Source organism: Monodelphis domestica, chromosome 6, assembly GCF_027887165.1.
Source record: "Monodelphis domestica isolate mMonDom1 chromosome 6, mMonDom1.pri, whole genome shotgun sequence".
Taxonomy (NCBI): Eukaryota; Metazoa; Chordata; class Mammalia; order Didelphimorphia; family Didelphidae; genus Monodelphis; species Monodelphis domestica.
The window spans coordinates 131,799,571-131,816,329 of NC_077232.1; the positions used below are offsets into that span (position 1 = coordinate 131,799,571).

The 16,759-nt window shown below is 36.3% G+C and overlaps 1 long non-coding RNA gene across 1 annotated transcript in view; it reads left to right on the top strand.

Annotated features, from left to right (window-relative positions):
- The window catches only part of LOC103091976 (uncharacterized), an 83,006-nt gene extending 66,460 nt beyond the window's left edge, over positions 1–16,546 (top strand). Inside the window, exon 4 of the long non-coding RNA XR_469006.3 lies at positions 15,796–16,546. This is a non-coding gene — a long non-coding RNA (uncharacterized LOC103091976). The remainder of the gene's footprint in view (positions 1–15,795) is intronic.
- The last annotated feature ends 213 nt before the right edge of the window (positions 16,547–16,759 follow it).

The following is a 16,759-nucleotide window of genomic DNA, read 5'->3' on the forward strand; positions in this document are numbered from 1 at the left end:
CTCATTGCTGAGTGCCTCTCAGGGCTCTTTATTTTAGGTCAGACTGGAAATGAATTTTATTCCCCAACCCTCTTTTCACCAACTATCTTTCCACAAGATGCTTGCCTTAGAAGCTGTCCTCCCCAAACTCTCCCAGGTTCTAGATTCAGTAGCAAATCACTGCTGTTATTACTACTGGAAAGGATGAGTTATTTGGTCACTTAGCATTTATTAAACAACTATTGTCTACTAAGCACAGAGAACAGAAAGAAAAGCAAGAAAAAAAAGCTGTCTTTTCTCTTAAGGGCATCATAGAACAGCATAGGGCAGCTTGGTGGTTCAGTGGATAGAGTGCTGAGCCTGAAGTGAGAAAAAGATTTATCTTCTGAGTTCAAATTTTATCTCAGATACTCACCAGCTAGATGTCGATGGGCAAATCACTTAATCCTGCTTGCCTTAATTCCTCATCTATAAAATGAGCTGGAGAAGGAAATGGCAAACAATTCTAGTATATCTTTCAAGAAAACCCCAAATGAAGTCATAGAGTTAGACATGACTGAAATGCCTGAACAGCATTTCTAATAGGGAGTCAACCTATACCTCCATGACTCCATCACCATCCTTGTATCTTATAAATCAACATAGTATTCCGTGGAAGACATTCCCTTTTCGTAGTGTCTCTCCCCATTATAAGCTTCTTCAGGGCACCGACTGTCTTCATTTTTGTTGATATATTTTCTCCTAGTGCTTGGTTTTATATGTGAGATATATATTTTATATAATATTCATATATTACATATATTTATATAATACCTTTTTGTTCATTCATGGATCACATTTTGTTGCTGGGAAAGCCAATTCATTAAATGTCTATTCTTTTAACATTATTTTTCAAGTGTAATCCCTTTATGTAAGAGATGAGAAAACTAAGGCCAAAGAAGTTAAATGACTTTCCCAAAGATCATACATAATCAGTGTCAGTCACTATTTAAATTCAGGTCCTCTGATTTTAAATCAAACTTTCTTATCATTTATTACTATTTACAACATGTGCTTCAAGAGCCATGAAAAGACAAACTAATTGATCTTTCATTTATGTAGAATATTGTGGTTTCTAGAATATTGTATTTTCTGCCTAGTTTTTTGAAATTATTTGTGTAAGCATCTTAATCATCATTTTAAATATGAGAAAACAAAAATCCACAGTGGTTTTTATGTCCCGCCTAGTCATGCATTTTTGAATGTCAAAACCAGAGCTGCCTTACCCTTTCTGAACATGACCCATTTAAATTCTGTGTTTCTACTTTGGAGATACATGTGCATGAAGAAAAAAGACTATTCATATTTTTCTAATATCCTGGAACTCTTGAATGGTGCTTTAGTGTCCTCGTAATAATAATGTAGATTCCAAGAGCTCATTACAGCCTTCTAAAGCATAGTAGGTAGATGAGGAAAGCTGAGTTATTCTAAAGACCAGAATGAGAAAACAGAGGACTACTTCTAAATGTTGATATTCTGTAACCCCTTTTCTGAAAGCACACACACACACACATGCACACACACATAGTCTCTTAAAAGGTGATGTTGGGCTCTGCACTCTAATTTTCACTGTCTGTGGCATCAGACCCATGAAAACCTGATGGAAGGGCATTGTCACTTAGGGAGCATGATAACAGCATTAATAACTTTTACATTTACATTACAAGTAGACTAATTCGAGCAGGTCTGTTGGTCTTTGGATTCATCTGCTGGCACATTTCCACCTCATTTTGAGTGAGATGAGATATGAAAGTGCATTGTATCAAAACCAGCTATGTGCACTAATAGAGGCACATACAAATGCACATACATTACCTATCAATTGAATCTGCCTCTTCTAATCTATGTACATAAATATAAATAGGAGAGAGGGGAGAGAAAAGGGGGGAGAGAGAGAGAGACAGAGACAGAGATAGAGAGAGAGAGAAAGAGAGAGAGACACACACACAGAAAGAGAGAAAGAAAGAGAGGCAGAGAGAGGCAGAGAGGCAGAGAGAGAGAGAGAGAAAGAGAGAGAGAGAGAAAGAGAGGCAGAGAGAGAGACAGAGAGAAAGAGAGGCAGAGAGAGAGACAGAGAGAGACAGAGAGAGACAGAGAGAGAGAGAGAGAGAGAGAGAGAAGAGAGAGAGAGAGAGAGAGAGAGAGAGAGAGAGAGAGAGAGAGAGAGAGAGAGAGAGAGAGAGAGAGAGAGAGAGAGAGAGAGAGAGAGAGAGAGAGAGAGAGAGAGAGAGAGAGAGAGAGAGAGAGAGAGAGAGAGAGAGAGAGAGAGAGAGAGAGAGAGAGAGCAAGCGAGCGAGCGAGCACTTTGGGTCTATGAGAATGAGAGGGAGAGCAAGAGGGACTGAGAAGAAGGGCCTAGTTTAGGTTGAGAGTTGGATTCTCATCTGGCTTCTAACAAACAGTCCATAAGGGTAACTTTGGGTGGGCAAGTCAAGTCAATTATTCTCAGGCAGTGAATTGCTGATTGGCATAGATAGTTTCCATTCCAAAATACTGACTTCCCTGCTTTTTTTTCTGCCCTAAAATAATCACACCTTTTATAGGAGGCCTTCCCTTGCCCTCTTCATTCCAGTGCTTTCCCTATTTTAATTATTTCCAATTCACTCTGTGTCTTACTTTGTACATATTTGTTTACATGTTGTCTCCCCCATTAGACTATAAATTCTTTGAGGGCAGAGATTGTCTTTTGCCTCTTAGTGTATTCTTGACCTTAGCAGAATGCCTGGTGCATAAGAGGTGCTTAATGAGATTTTATCGAACTGTTATAATTTCCAATGCAGTTTTAATCACAAGTGTGAATTTAAACAGATGCCCACATATAACTTTTCTGTGTGTGTATTTAAGTATATTTCTAATGTTGGGGGGTGATATACAAGACTGTGATTTCTTTGCTATAATAAACTTAGAGTTAGAGAATTGTCTTCCAATGTACATTGGCTCATGCTCTGTACTTTACATTCTTTTTTAATTAAAAAAAGTATTTTTTCCAGATTACAACTTAATATAATTTATTAATATTTGTTTTCTGAGTTTTTGCATTCTATGTTCTCTCTCTCTCTCTCTCTCTCTCTGTCTGTCTCTCTGTCTGTCTCTCTGTCTGTCTCTGTCTGTCTCTCTGTCTCTCTGTCTCTTTGTCTCTCTCTCTCTCACTCCTACCCTCTTCTTCTCCCCAGTAAGGGAGATATACAATATGATATAGCTTATATATATGTTATCATAAGATACTTGTTTCCATGTTTGTCACATTACAAGACTCATTGCTTATAGTAGGTAAAAACACATGGAGGAAATAAAGAAAGGTATGTTTCAATCTGCAATTCTGACACTGTCTCTTTCTTCTATGGTGGTAGATACCCATTTTTTTTTTATTGTCATGATTCTCTTGTAGTTGCCCTGGATCCTTGTCTTGTCAATAATAGTCGACATTCAAAGTTGATCATCATACATTACTTTTGTTACTATATATGATGTCCATATGTCTTTCTGGGATTTTTTATCCTCATTTTATTTGTTGTTTCTTGTACAATAGTATTCCATTACAATCATATACCATAACTTGTTCAGCCATTTCCCCAGTTGATGGGAATCCCTTCAAATTCCTATTCTTTGCTACTACAAAAAAAGCTTCTTTGAATATTTTTGTATTTTATTATATTTTATTATCATATTTTATATTATTATGTTATTTTATTATTATTATATTATATTATTATGTATTTATATTTTATTTGCCTTGACATACAGGCCTAATAGTGGTACTACTAGGACAAAAGGTATGCACACAGTTCAATAACTCTTAGAGCAGATAACTCTCCAGGATGGTTGCAGCCATTTTCAATTCCACCAGCAATGTATTAGTGTCCCTTGCTCTTTACATTTTCAGTGTCTTGCCAAGGTAACATAACTAATAAGTGTCTGAGGCTGAATGTGAACTCAGATCTTCCTGACAGAAGATGCAGGTATCTACCTGCTGAGCCATCTAATTGTCTTTTACTATCTTTGCTAGCTCTCTGTCTATATTTTTGTCCCTCTCTGTCTCTGTCTCTTTCTCTCTCTTTCTCACACACCCACATCCATGAACAAAATCCATGTGCATTACTTGTGAAGAAATCTGTTGATCCTTACAGAAAGGTTCACATTAAAGCAATATCATAGATGGTCTTGCTAAATATTCCACACGTCAGAAAAGACAACAGTTCATTTGTTGTTGTTGTTGTTTTCAGAAGCAGTGGTCAAGGGCTTTTTGGCTTTATATTCAGTTTCAATTGTTATTAATTCTTTTTGTTTTTTTGTGTGTTTATTTTTTCTTTTGCTTCCTTTCTTGGGAGTTGAGTATAATGATTAGAATGACTGCATCTGCTAGGTAAATGGGCAATTGTATGTACACTGTCTAAAGGGAAGTATACAATAAGGCTGTCGAAAAAGCTAGAGCAATTCACCAAAAGTAATATCAGTGAATGTTCTTTTTCTCTTTTAGACTTGACAATATACTCAGGATCATGCATATGACCTTTAAAAGAATAATTTTTTACCTCTTACCATTTGCCTACCAGTCAGTTGAAAAATGTTGACTGGATACATAGCAGAGAGATGACACAGTATTCTTCCTTCAAGGGCACTGCTTTAATAATGGATACAAGATAGATGGCATGTAACTACACAAAGGACTCAAGACCAGCAATTGGGAGGGTAGTCCATGACTTACACTATTAAACTTGGGAATGAACAGGATGTGTTGGATCTATATTATAAATAAGATATCTGTGATATGGTAATCCAGGGATTAATATGTACTTCATCATTATATTGAAGTTAAAGTTGTAGCTAATGGTAGAATGTTATTGTTTTTTAAAGCAAGTAGCAAATAATATCAAAAAATAAAATGAGTATATTTTGACAGAAAACACAACTATTTACCAAAATTGAAATAATTTTTAATCAATTGTCTATTTATATACAAACATTGAATATTTTTAGAGCAATGACAAAAATTAATCCTAAATGAGACTGTGTGTATGTGTGTGTGTGCATGCCTATGTGTATGTGTGGTATTAAGGTGATTAAGGTAATGCCAGTTGATATGATTTAAATATGTTCCTGCTGTCAAAAATATGGAATTGTAAAAAGGAATTCTTCATTCCTTTACTCTAATTTAGTGGGGGACCTGGAGGTTCTTTTACCATAGAGATGTGTAGGTATTATAGCCTACAGTGATAAGAATTAGACACCATAGAGATAGGAAGGAGAAACCATAGAAACAGGAAGGAGGGACCATAGAGACAGGAAGTGAGATAGGAGGAGGTTATGAAAGGGGCTGAGGATGGGTTCGGCTAACTGTCAATTACTGATAGTTAGAACTGGTAGTTGTAGGAAGTTGACTGTTGGGCATGAGTTGGTTGTTGGGGGTTGGTTGCTGGTGGTATGGGTTGGTGATTAGTTGGTGGTTGGGATATATATATATATATATATATATATATATATATATATATATATATATATATATATATTGCCTGCTGAGCTGAGCTGAAAGATGATCACCTGGACTTTTCAATAATGGCATTTATTAGAGGCATTTATAGGCAGTTATATTAGGAGCTGCTCTCTTATTTTTGTAAAAAACCCTATTTTAACCCTTACAGAATCGATAAAAAAAATATCAAAACAGATTTTTCCCAGTGACAATAAGAGTTTTATTTTTTAATTTAATTGTTTTATTTATAATAGTTTTCCATGGTTCCATGATTCATGTTCTTTCCCTCCCTTTTCCTCTCCCCTTTCCCTAAGCAAATTTGCCACAACCCCTCCAACATTTATTGTTTTCCTTTACTGTCATATTGGCCAATCTGTTAGCTTTGAGGTAGTAACTCATCAATACAGATTTTAAAAAAATTTTTAACAAATTTTTTACCCACATAAATCACAAGGGGAAGATCAAAGGACACTAGAAACTGTCTTCTTCATAAATCACTTGATCTCTTTTCCAAACTGAGACTTATAGCACCTAAACTAAGTACCACTTAATAAATCATGCTCTTTTGTAGGATACAATTAAGAATGATAATGAAAGATTTGAACATCATTACATTACCCAACATTGTGTTAGTGGTAGAAAAACAAGTTTACAGAAAGTTTTTTGAAATATCTAATTAAGCCAAATCATCTCCAGAGTATTTAAGGATTAATTTGAAAGGAGCACCACCACCAGATTAAATATGTAATAGATAAATTATAATTTGTATAATAAACATTTTTCTTCATCAATATAGTCCCCAATATATTCCAATATGATGATCCCTGCTGTATTTCATGTGGAGATAGAAATAAGACTAAAGAGCAATTGGATTAGACAAAGTATTCTTAGAGGAGAGCTTACTGAAAATGGCATAATATTAAAGTCATTGCACCAAGATATATGAAAGAAATTAATATACTAATTTTAAAAAATTTTTATTTTTTCCATTTGAATTAATTCAGTTAGTCAATTTAGAACATTATTCCTTAGTAACAATAATCATATTATTTCCCTCTCCCTCCCCCCACCCTTCCCGCAGCAATTTCATTGGGTATTGCGTGTGTCCTTGATCAGAACATATTTCCATGTTGTTGATGTTTGCACTAGGATGTTAATTTAGAGTCTACATCCCCAATTATATCTCCTCAACCCATGTAATCAGACAGTTGTTTTTCTTCAGTTTCTACTCCCACAGTTTTTCCTCTGAATGTGGATAATGTTCTTTCTCATAGATCCCTCCAAGTTGTTCAGAATCACTGCATTGCCACTAATGGAGAAGTCCATTACATTGAATTGTACCACAGTGGATACACTGTGTACAATGTGTACAGTCTGTGTGTACAATATTCTCCTGGTTCTGCTCCTCTTACTCTGCATCAATTCCTGGAGGTCGTTCCAGTTCCCATGGAAAAAACTCCAGTTTATTATACCTTTTAGCGCAATAGTATTCCATCACCAACATATATCACAGTTTGTTCAGCCATTCCCCAATTGAAGGGCATCCCCCCATTTTCCAATTTTTGGCAAAATACTCTAATTTTTGGCCAAATAGATATTTTATTATTATTTTTAAAAGATCAATGAATAAAACATTGCTTAGGTCCAATGCCTATGTTCTCATTTCCATAAGAAAACTCCATGAAAATAATCTGCACATATATCAAGACATTTTCAATAAAAGTTTGATTAGGAGACATACAGGCTTTTTTAAACTTTATTTTGTTTGAGACAGTATTTTTAAAGTTTTTTTTTAATAATTGAAACATCAAGAAAAATTCTCTGTGCTTATTTATTAATATATGTATATATGTATAAAGAGATGTACATATAATGTATATGTAAATGTGTAGATATATTTAGATAACTTTTTGAGGATGTAGTAAGATTATAAGACATTCCTTCTTGATATTTTTGTTGTTATTCTTCCTTTTGGGAGAATGACTTAATTTCATCTGGTTTCCAAAATAATGCCCTAGATATCAGGTTAAATGCTTTTACATTATTTGTAAGGCCAACATCCAGTCAAAATGTAACAAAAATAATAGATTTATCATTGGTTTCTCTTGATGGTGAATACTAAGTGAGACATAAAAAGAAGTTATATATCAATCAAAGTTATTTCCACTTTCATGAAAGATATCTAGTAGAAAGGAAGAGGGATTCCCCATAGGCGATGATTGCCTTCAGATGCTCTGGAACATTGGAGAGCCTCATAAATAAGATACATAGAAATCCAAAGGAGTTTTATATGACTATTCATATAAGAAAATAAGTGGATGAAAAATGTTTCTTATCTAGATGTGTGGGATGAGATTCACTGTGAAATCCTCAGAGTAGTATGGCTTATAACCCCAATTCCCAAGGCCCCTTAGTGCTACTATTCCTTAGAGTAAAACTGCCTGACCCACCCCCACAGCCCATAAAACTTCTACTTATCCTGACCTATTTTCAAAAACCTTGAGAAGAGTTTATCTGTGTCCTGGGAAGAAAGCCAACTATACAATAAGCTGAAGGAGGAAAAGTGCAGGGAGTTTCAAAAGTTTCATTATGGTCCCCAGCCTGGGAATTCCATGATAGTCATGGATTTTTCTGGATCATGGGGGTCTTTTGGGTACATAATGTTGAAAATCATGTTCTCAAGTCTGTAAACCTCACCCCACTCCTCTTTTGGTAGGTTTGGGACAGTGGGGAAGAGGAGAATCTTGACTCAGGATTATTATAAATATCTGATTGTACCTAGAAAAAGAGAGGAGATTTATGGCCCTGAGCAAGCTGCTTATGTAGGCAGAATCTCTTTTCCTCATCCTCTCCTGTCCCTTTCCCTCTCCTCCCTGCTGGTCTCTGTTTTCTCCAAATAAAGGAGCTTTTCTCTGCCAGCATCTTATCAAGTCTCCTGTCTTCTCATTAGAGTGATTTTTTGGTGTATGAGTCCTCCCCCAGATGTTCCCTGCACACATAGATGATATTCATTTGTATGAAAAGCTCCTAGATCTTGAACATATACTATGGATGGGTAATAAATTTGGCCCAGAATAGAATAAGTAAGGAGAAGGGGCTGACTTGTATAGGAGAAATACAAGAGTCTCCCAGTGATGGTTCATGGATATGGATGTTCAAATACCACCATCTCTGAAGAATCAAAACTATAGATAATCAAAGGGATAACATAGGCATAAAGGATGAGTGTTAAAAGGTGGCAATATTTCTCTGAAAGAATTCCACCGTAGAAGAAGCAAAAAGGATATTATAATGGAGATGTATGGAGGAAAAGGAAGTAGAAATGTCATGAAGTAGCAGAAAAAAGAAATGATGGACAGATTGGCAGCTCTATTGGGATCCATGAAATACCAAGACATCAAGAATCTGGAAGTGGGCTTCCCATGCAGGAATTACAGTTCTATACAGCTATACAAACAGAAGTTTACCAAGATGCAGAGGCATGAATGAGTGGTGATTTAATCTAAGAGGGAGCAAATACCCATATGGATGAAATCAGATTCAGAAGTTCTCTTTTTTCTGCATTTGAGTGCCATGTTTCTGTGACCTAGTGTATGATCTATTTTTGTGAATGTGCCATGTGGTGCTGAAAAGAAGGTGTATTCCTTTTTGTCCCTATTTATTTTTCTCCATATGTCTATTAACTCTAATTTTTCTAAGATTACATTCACCTCTTTTACCTCTTTCTTGTTTATTTTTTGGTTTGATTTATCTAAATTTGATAGTGGTTGGTTCAAGTCTCCCACTAATATGGTTTTACTGTCTATTTCCTCCTTCAGTTCTCCTAGTTTCTCCATTAAAAATTTGGATGCTATACCATTTGGTGCATACATGTTGATTAGTGATATTTCCTCATTGTCTATACTCCCTTTTAACAGAATATATTTACCTTCCCTATCCCTTTTGATCAGGTCTATTTTTGCTTTGGCTTTGTCAGATATCATGATTGCAACTCCTGCCTTCTTTCTATCAGTTGAGGCCCAAAAGGTCTTACTCCAACCTTTAATTCTAACCTTGTGAGTATCGACCAGCCTCATGTGTTTCTTGAAGACAACAAATGGTGTGGGTTCTAATCCAATCTGCTATTTGTCTACGTTTTATGAGTGAGTTCATCCAGTTCACTTTCAAAGTTATGATTTCACCTGTGGATTCGCTGGCATTTTGATATCTTCTCCTAGTTCTGACCTTTCTTCTTTAGCTATATCCTTTTGAACCAGTGATTTACTTTGGGTCAGTCCCTCTAGTCCCCTCCCTTGATATGCTTCCCTTTCTAGCCCCTCCATTTTTATGCTCCCTCCCCCTACCCCCTCTCCTTCCTTCCCTTTTTATACTCCCTTCCCTTCCCCCTCCTTAATTTCCCTTTCTTTCTTACCCTATTGGATAAGATAGAATTCAGGATCCCACTGGATCTAGATGTTCTTCCCTCTCAGATTTGATTTCACTGAGAGTAAGGTTTAAGTAATTCTACTTCACGCTCTCTTCCTCTCCTTCTCATATGAGAGTTCTTCCCCTCCCCTTCCCATGTGTATCTTTATATGGGAAAGATTATTCTATTGAGTCCCCCCCTATTTCTTGAAGTAAATCTCATTATTATCGATGGTTCACCCCCTTTTCCTTTCTTTGCCCCCACTTTCACAAAATCTTCTTAATACACCAATCTTTCCCTATGCATGTTTCTTCTAACTACTCTTGTGATGCATACAATTTTTGAGAGTCACACAAAACATTTTCCCCACATATTAATATATATAATTTGATGTAAATGTAGTCATTATAGAAGAGAGTTTGACTTAAAGAAAAAGATTAGAATTATCTCCTTTTCCCTTTCTTTCTTATTTACCTTTTCATGTTTCTCTTGCTTTCTATGCTTGGATATCAAATTTTCCACTAAGTTCTGGTCTTTTCTTAGCAAATGCTTGGAAATCTTCTATTTTGTTGAATGCCCATACTTCCCCTGGAAGTGTATAGTCAATTTTGCTGGATAGTTGATTCTTGATTGGAGACCCAGCTCTCTTGCCTTTCTAAATATCGTGTTCCATGCTTTACGTTCTCTTAGTGTGTTAGGCACAAAGTCATGTGTGATCCTTATGGGATCCCCCCTATATCTGAAGCTCCTCTTCTTGGCTTCTTTTAGGATTTTCTCCTTTTCTTGGAAGCTCTTGAATTTGGCAATTACATTCCTGGGGGTTGTCTTTTGGGGATTTAGTATAGAGGGTGTTCTATGAACTATTTCTATTTTGCCTCCTTGCTCCAGAACATGTGGGCAATTTTCTTCTATAATCTCCTGTAGAATAACATCAAGGTTATTGTTTATCTCTGGTTTTTCTGGGAGACCGATAATTTGGAAGTTGTCTCTTCTTCCTCTGTTTTCCAAGTCTGTGACCTTTTCAGTGAGATATTTTATGTTTTTTTCTAATTCATTAATTTTTTGGGTTTGCTTTATTGATTCTTGCTGTTTTATGATCTCACTTTCTTCGAGTTGCTTAATTCTGGTCATTAGGGACTGGTTTTGCTTTTCAGCTTTGTCTGCCCATCTATTGGATGCTTCCAGCTCTCAGCTCTTTCTCCAATTGAGCAGTCTTATCTATCAGACTGCTGATCTCTTTCTCCCATTTTTCTTTCCAGAAGGTTTCCATCTTTTGGGTAAGCTCTAGTTTGTGATCTTCCAGAGCTTGTTGAAAGTTTCCATTTTGGGAGGCATGTTCTGATTTTTTTTGGATTTCATCCTCATTCTCTTCTTTTCCTTGGGTACTCCCACCATAAAAGTTTTCAATAGTCACCCTTTTCCCTTTCTTCCTTGAGGCTTGATTTTGGGCCATGTGAGCCATCCCTTTGGTGGTTTTATTCCCCTTTCCTTTTTGGTCTGGGGTCTGGGTGATATGGGCGGGTTTTCTGTGAATTTAGGTTGCCTCAGACTAGTTCTTCCCAGCCTCCGAGGTTTCTTAGAGCATGGGGCCCCTGATCACAGCCCAACTGCCCAGGTGATCAGCTCCACCCAGATAATCAGCGCGTGGTCTGCCCCTGATGTTTAGCTCCACCCATATGCTCAGCACAACCTCCCCGAGTTCAGCTCCGTGCAGGATTCTCCCGTGAAACCGCCCTGAGATGTTGTTTCCTGGCAGTCCCCAGATCCCAAGGACCCTGGAGTGCCCCCCTAGACAGAGATTTTCCCCACTCACTCGCTGTCTCAGTGAGCACTCCGGTAGCTCACCCTGTTTTGGTGGGGGAGGTTGGGAGAGGAAGGGCAGCTCAGTTCACGTTTCTGTGCAAGCTTTTCCTCCTTATTATAATGTGGAAATGTTCAAACCCCACATACCTTCACGTGGGGTACTGGGGAGTCCTTCTGTTCCTCCAAAGGTGATTTTTATGCTCTTTTGATGTAGTCTATTTCATTCGGTGCCGGGGAGAGGAAGCATGTGGTGTCTAGATTTCAGCCATGTTTACCTGGAAGTCAAGAAGTTCTCTTTTTAAAGGCATCAGAACTTTAAACAAAGAACAAAGCACATGTCTACAATTTTATGTTCAAATGCTTTACTCTTAAATATTTTAAAAGGATGTTTTATTTCTATAATGTTGTTTTTCTTTGTGAATGATTCAATCTTCTTTTGTCTCCCCCAAAAGAAGGACATCATAGATTTCAAAGAAAGGCACAGTGCTTTTAGTCATGACTTAGCAGGCCCAGTGATTTTTGTTATGGAGAATGCCCAGGATTTATTTTGACATTTTCATTTATCACATATAAAACTTTCCTGGCATCTGCCTAATTACCAAAAATAAGAAAAGGAATGGCAAAAATATCAATGAAAGAATAATAGCACTGGTAGAAAAAACCAGCCTATTCACTCCCATATCTATGTCTAATGGGAACTGGTTTTACTGTCAAGGGCATAAACCAAACTCACCCATATATCTTGGCTACATTTATTCCTAGAAAGTGTAATAGGTGGGTTTAAAGAAGACAGAAATCCTCTTGGCTCTCCTGACTGCTAGGGAAAAGCAGCAGCCTCTCCCTCTTTCAGAGGAGTCCAGCAACTGCCCCAAGAAACTGCCTGTGTGCTCCTGAGAGTTCTGTATGGAATGTTGGTTGGCAGGATCTCTTGCCTTCAGCTGGCCCCTGCTAAAATCCCTCACTACAGAAGGAATTTGGGAAGGATAGTTTTTAAAACTTTAATTAAAAGGGATCAAGTGTGAAATTCATAGGAAAATTGGGAATCCTAAACTGAGATATCATCAGCTCATGAACTTGTTGTCTTTTAAGATTCGAAGAACTTGAAATAATTACACAAGTGCTTAGAAAAGAAAACAGTTTTCAATATGAATGAATTAGGGGGCTCAGAGATGTGTTCTCATAAGAGAGGTATCTGAGTGTGCACATGAACGAGGGGTCAGCATGGATCTGAAGTTCAGAGCGTGAAAGTTTAAATTTGTACAGATTTTGAAGTTAACAGCTGTGCAAAATAAATGGATATCTTAGAGGAAAGCAAGTGAGGAGGAGATAAAAATGTTGCATTACACATCTTCCTTGCATAATTGTCAAGGCTTTTAAAAGCTTCCAATCTTCTGAGCTATTTCAGAGTTAACAAATCTATTTTAGAAAAAAAAATGTAGCACGAGGTTACATAATCCTCTGCAGAGGCAAAAAGGATCCTTTTCAAATAAATCTCTTCTTATTAGTGTGTCAGCAGCTTCTTCTTTTGCCAAGTTAATCATTTAGCCATCTGAAACCTGGTTGATATGTTTGTTTCCTTTTTTTTTCAGCCTTGTCAGCGGCAGAGCAAGCAAAAGTGATTTTCCCTGGGGGGGAAAAACCCCAAAATACCCAACATATTTCTCACCTTTCACCTTAGTTAATACAAACTTTAAAAATGTATTTTCCCTTTCCCAAGAGAGCATTTAATACTTGCTTTCTTTTTTTACCCTCACATTCCCTCCTCTTGATTTGTGTTAGATGGGTCAGCCCTAGGAAAATTTTCAAATAGGTGAATTTTATTCTCCAATTTGGCATCCCGCTTTCTGGTCCCCAAACACCCAGTAGGGATGTGCTATCCTCAGTTTGCCAAAAGCTTCTCCTCTATTTCTAGCTGAGGCCTGCACTTTCCCTAATTCAATTCAAATAAGGGTAAAAAATTGAAGTGACTAAAATATACAAGGCACTCACTGTATGTGCAGAAGAGTTTGAGTTTAATACAAAGACAATAGTTAAACTCTCTCTGTCCTCAAAGAACTTATGCTAGGGGGTGATACGACTACAGTTAAAATGAAGAATGCTGGCATTTGAAGCCAATCCCTGTGGCAAAGGGGCAAGGAACACTTTCCTCTCTGAAACCCTGGTATTTTGATATATCTGTTATGTAGGCCTAAACTCACTTCTGGCTACCAATAACAAACCTTTACTGTCATTCAACCCATCCCCTAACCTTCCAAATTATCAGATTGTACTATCTCCCAAGTCCTATTCACCTTATGGAAACCTGCTCAACCATTAATGAAATTTCTTGTGTCTTACACCTCTTCCTTCCTTGTTTCTATCTTCTTGCTCTGAGGTAAATCTGGCTCCCCAACCCACTCCCTCCAAGCCTCAATAACCCTTTTTACCCTTTTCCTTAGGCATTAGGTACGTCTTATTTCTCTCTCACAAACCAACTTGTCACCACTGCTAATATATTTAGCTAGGATGAAGATGCATATTCCTTGTTTCTTAATGAAAAGTATAGACCTTCCATTTCTACGGTCATCATTTAGCAATTTCTCCTTTAGACCTCTCCTCATCAAAGTATTGTCATTTATGTTAATTATGTTATTTACCATATGGTAAAAAATTATATATATTTTATACATAAATATGTAAAATTATAATATAATGTAAAATATATTAACAAACAATGTATATGTGTACATTTATACAATTATATAATAAATAAAATATAAATAATGCATAAAATAGAAATAAAATATAATATATTATGATATGCAAAATGATTTACATACACAATGTCATTTGAACTTCACAACGCCTCTGTGAGATGAATGTGATTAATATTCCCATTTTATAGACAAGGGAACTGAGGTTAAGGGAGGCTTAATCATTTGCATATGGTCACTTACCAAATTTCTGAGGTGGTATTGGAGCCTGGTTCTTTCTGACTCCAAACCTTATTTCTTTGTTCAAAGAGTTCCTGGCTCAATTTTCCTTTCCATCCTGATAATTAGTGATTTCAATAGACATGTTGAGGTTTCCTCCTAAATTATATCCACCTTTCAATCACTGATTATACTTCCACCTAACCCTTTCAGCCCCCATCTTCTTCCTCACTTGTGGTTTCTTCAGGAAGACTTTAGAAGCTTTGAAACTGAGGGAGAAAAAATGATTTCCTCTTTAGGGGTGGCAACAACCTCTGTAGGCAGATAGCCTCACCCACTGATGCTTCTCTCCTCCTCCCTTTCTCCACCTAGAATATATCAAATCCCAGTCTCTTTTGTAGGACTGTTGCTCTCCAGTCCACCATCTGTACTTGCTGCATAGGGGTTGCATTGCACTTCTCTTTGGAAAACATCTAAGAGAAGCTCTTTCCCAAGTATTTTATAAAACCTAGATGGCAGCTGATCTGTTCTCCCTCACTCTCACCATATGGCCAACCTACCTCTTTTTCTTCATTAAATATTTCTTCAACAATTTCTCTTACAATAAATCTCCAGTGTATAATAAGAAATAAGCTGGGATCTGTTTGAGCCCACCATGCTGCTCTAGAATTCCTCTTTGGGGTCCCCTGTAGCTCTGAATCCTTGGAGATTGCAGTCTTGAATATTAACGATCATATGATATATGCAGAGAGGACACTTGAGTTGCAAATATAGTCCTCTGTGCTAGGCAGTAGTTGGGGATTGGACTGTGCAATCTGGCCTACTCTTGTCTATTCAATTTTGGAATCAATTCATTTGTCTTCTGTAGTTCTTTTTTCAAGAAAGGTTCGATTCAGTGTACTTACTGTATAGCAATGTGAGCAATAAGCATTTTTATCCATTTAGTACTCAGTATGTATTATTATGTCATTCTCCTTAGAATAGTCATTTATAAATATTTTATGAAAATAGTTTTCTACTCAAATGATTCTTGATTTGTTAAAATTCAATCTTGTGTGAAATTTTTCACAAGGAAGTGAAATAAATATTTCTAAGATTATGGGTGGAAAGATTTAGAAGTAGAGTTATGGGAAAATAAAAATGATATGTGTTTAAAAGTGCTATAACATTTTGTTTATACTTTTCAGGTTATGATCACCATCTTGAGGCACCAATATCTAAAATGATACATTGACCTTAGGTGCAAAATATAAGAAACATAGCTCTAAACCACCTGCAGGATGAGTCATCATCATTCCAATAGTTTCTTTGAGGTATGTAATATACTTTATGCCATGCTACTTGCACATTTGTGTTTTAAGTGTAAGTTTAAAAAATGATTTAAAAGTTAAAACATCATTAACAGAGCTCAATAAACTTACTAAGGACTTTTTAAAAATGCATCCTTACCAAATTCACTGTTTCCTTATTTATTTTGGGAGGAAAGATAATACTAGGAGGAACTTCCAAATGTTCCATGGAGAGAAGCCATTTTTTCATTCAGAGTTTTACAGAAGGATTACCTAGTAGCAAAAAATAATAATAGTAATAATATTAAAAGGCTCCCCCTTTGTCATCCTGTTGACTCCCTTACCCATCATCAATGAAATAATGGTAAAGCGAGAAATATCAAATAATTCTCTGAGGATAGTTAACATATTAAAAAATGGGAAAGTATTAGGTCTAAATATAGTCTTATACTTGGATTTTAAAAAATCAATTTTATAAGTATAAGGTATAGAAGACACATTTAGATAGTAGTTTGTCGTTTAAAAAATCTGAGTATTTTAGTGAAATTCAAGATTGATTTAAGTCAATAATGTGGTGTAGTAGCAAAAATAAAAAAAAACTAACGTGATCTAAGGCTGCATGCGGAATATATTGCATTCAGTTCTGGACACCATTGTTTAGGAAGGACATCATTAACCTGGAGAACATCCAGAGTAAGGTAGTTACAATACACAAGTGATTTGATTAAATACCACCTGATAATCAGATGAATGAACTATAGATATTTAGACTAGGAAATAGGAGTCACAAAAACTATTTCCTTCATGTTCTTCCTTCTTCATACTCTTTCCCTTCGTTTACTTATGGTAAATTTCCATACTG